Below are 3517 nucleotides of genomic sequence, written 5' to 3'. Positions count from 1 at the left end.
AAGTCACATTCAACTGAGTCATACGCCTTTCTAATGTCAACTTTTAACGCGCATCTGGGAGGTAGGCGTGACTGATTGTATCCCGAGAAAAGTTCCTGAGCTAGCATGATATTGTCTCCGATACTTCTGCCAGGAATGAATGCTGCTTGGCAGGGGCTAATGACTTTGTCCAATACCACACTCAATCTTTTGACAATAAGTTTGGCAATAATCTTGTAGAGGACATTGCAACAAGAAATAGGTTGAATATCACCAACAGACATAGGGGAGTGTACCTTCGGGATAAGCGCCAATAGTGTGGTATTGATTTGTTTCAAGAGCCTCCCGGTAGTGAAGAAATCCAATACCGCCCTCGTAACCTCGCCTCCCACAATCAGTCAGGCAGCTTTGAAGAAGCCTAACGAGTACCCATCAGGACCCGGTGCCTTATCCTCTGCAATATCGAACACTGCCTCTTTGACATCCGAGGGGGTGAATGGTGATAACATAGAATTGGTTTCATCTTCAATCACCAGATGTCTAGCCCACGGTCTAAGGAACTGAATATCAATCATGTCCCGTCGTCTTTGTCCTCCCAAAAGGACACGGTAATAAGATACAAATTCATTGACAATAGCCCCCTACTCCGTGTGAGTGATTCCGTGCTCATCATTAATTTGCAAAATTCTCCTTGCTGCCCGTCTCTGTGCAATCTTATGTAAACACACCGTAGAGCATTGATCACCATCTTTCATCCACTCCATTTTTGCTCTCTGATGTAACATGATTTGTTCGAGCTTCGCTGCTTTGGCCAAAACCATCCGACAACAGTGCTCCAAGTATAAGAATACTTCCTCCTGCCTGTTGGCACTAACCAAGTTTTGTGCCGCCTCAAGAAATCCCTTTGCCAACTGTACATTGTGCGATAAATCTCCCTTATTTCTCCTTTGTTCCCGGAAAATTGATTTCAATGCTTTAAGTTTCCGAGTTACCGCATATTTTGCACGCTTTTATTAATGTTTATTTTCTTTTCATACTAACTTGTAGTTATGATTACGTTAAACAAACTTACCACACAAATGCATGGGTCAAGACCTTCATTAGGGTCAAGTTTCGTGGAATTACGAGAAAGTTCAAAATTTAGCTATTTTGCACGATTTTATTAAAGAAAGTTTATTTCCCTTTCATAATAACTTATAGTTATTATTACGCGAGGCAAATTTACCACACAAATCCATGGGTCTAGACCTAAGTTTGGGTCATGTTTCGTGTACGAGGCTGTATTAATAATATGCTTCCCTCAAGCGTAAAAATGGACCCAAGAAAAAATTCTCTCTCTAATTTTTCACACACTAATGCTTCATCTTCCTCACTTCCGGCCGGCGACGGCGACGGCGAGGCTCTGGTCGACGGCTAGACTGACGGAACAGTGAATGGTCGGTGGAAGAAGGACGGCCATGGACGAGACTCAAGAAACCGAGCTGCGCGCGATGGAGAAAAAGAAGAGACGGGTCTCTCGGTTCCGGCTGAAAATGCCGTCTTGCCGCCGGCTGAGGGTAGTCTAAGGGTCTCCATGGGCGAAGACGGGCTGTCGACGACGAAAGGCGGGGAAATGGGAGCTGAAACCGCGATTACAGATCTGGAGGTTGGTGGCGGCGCGAGCTCGAAGGTCGACAATGGTGGACCGTCTTCCTCCTCCTTCAATCTGGACGAATTCTTGAAGCTTGCCAACCGGGTTATTGACCAAGACGATGATGCTTCCATGGCTGCCTTACGCGACCTTCAAATCCGATGGAAGACACGATTTGGAGACGGCGGAAATCGAGCTGCAACGCCAATGGTGGCGCGCGGGCAAGAGCGACCAGTGACCGGGAAACTCCTCAAGGCCAGGCGCTGCCTTCTCCCTTGCATTGCTGGGCAAACGGCGGTCGGTAATGGAGCTGAGACGGCTGCAAAGGTTCAACTCCCGACGGCGGCGGCTGCTTGCGGTTCTTCGTCGGAGACGGGCGGAAACGGAGGCATTTCTGGACGACCGATGAGTGCCGGCGGTCGGAAGGTTGCTGCGAACGTTTCTGTACCGGATGGATCTCCTTGCGCATTTTTCCGACGTGTTGGTGAACGGCCGATGACTTTCTCGACGACCGGTATCGTGGCCGGAGCTGACGTGGCGGCGGAAGTGGGTGACAAGGTAGGTGAGGTGGATGAAAGGGCGGCTGACATAAGCCCTATTAGGGCTGATGTTATGCATGATGCTAGGGCTGAGGTCATCCATGATGCTAGGGCTGGTATCATCCATGATGCTAGGGCTGATGTCATCCATGATGCTAGGGCTGATGTCATCCATCCTAGGGCTGACATCACTTATTCTATGGAAAAAAAACCGGCAACCTGGGAAAAGAATTGACGCCAGCTCCCTTGTTTATTGGGAACATTCCGCTTCACACTGGTTCTAATGGGATGGTTAATGATAAAATTGCTGATGCATTCAATAATTCGTCTCGAAAAACGCTATCTTTCATTGCCCCAACGAAGCAAAATGGGGAGGTTGTAGTTCGTCCTTCACTTGATACTGTGCGTGACGGAGCCAAACGATGGAAATCTACGGCAGTGGGATATTTTATGGGTAAGCGGCCGTATTATCACCATTTAAAGGAGTTTGCCCATTCGATTTGGCCGGCGCTACGTGAGGTCACAGCAACTGCTAATGGCTTCTTTTTCTTCCGATTTAAAATGGAAATCGATATAGAGGAGGTCATAGAAGGGGGTCCATGGCTGTTTCAGGGACAACCAATTGTGTTGCAAAAGTGGGAACCGGGTATGGCTATGAGAAAGATGAAGCATACACAAGTGCCGGTCTGGATAAAACTGCGACACCTTCCATTGGAATTCTGGACGACGGAAGGGTTGAGTATTGTTGCTAGCGGTGTGGGTAAGCCACTATACCCTGATGCGATAACGAGGGCATGCACGAGACTGGACTTTGCTCGTGTATGCGTGATGATTGATGTTACTCAGGAATTGGAAAAACATATTATTATAATGACGCCAGATGAAGATGGTGGAGAAACCCATGGCTTCCCCACGTCCCAAAAGTGTATGTACCAAAAGCCAACGTCCCCCCCCTACCAGCTACCGAGGAGAGAGTAAAGAAACATAAGACCGTGGTTGTGGTGGATGATAAAGTGAAAGGAGATGAAGGTTCAAAACAGAATAAACGCTACACCTCATCGCAAAAAGAGAAGGGTAAAGAAGTGGTTACTTTTAATCCTTTTGATGCTCTGAACTCACTGGACGACACAGAAGAGAACACTAGGGGTCCTAACACATGCAGCCCCTCTAGTAGTGATCCATGTTGAACTTTGCGGTGTGGAATGTCCGGGGGCTGAATAAGAGAGACCATCAGCTCGCATTAAAGGACCTTATCTCGGAATACAGGTTAGATTTTATGGGCATATTAGAAACTCGTGTGCGTATTAACAACGTCATGCATATTCAGTCTTTTTTGCTTCCTCATTGGAAATGGTTTGTTGATTATGCA

This window comes from Sesamum indicum, unplaced genomic scaffold (genome assembly GCF_000512975.1).
Source record: "Sesamum indicum cultivar Zhongzhi No. 13 unplaced genomic scaffold, S_indicum_v1.0 scaffold00179, whole genome shotgun sequence".
NCBI classification, from domain to species: domain Eukaryota; kingdom Viridiplantae; phylum Streptophyta; class Magnoliopsida; order Lamiales; family Pedaliaceae; genus Sesamum; species Sesamum indicum.
The sequence above is the reverse complement of the archived record's forward strand: the minus strand, read 5'-3'. Positions refer to the sequence as shown.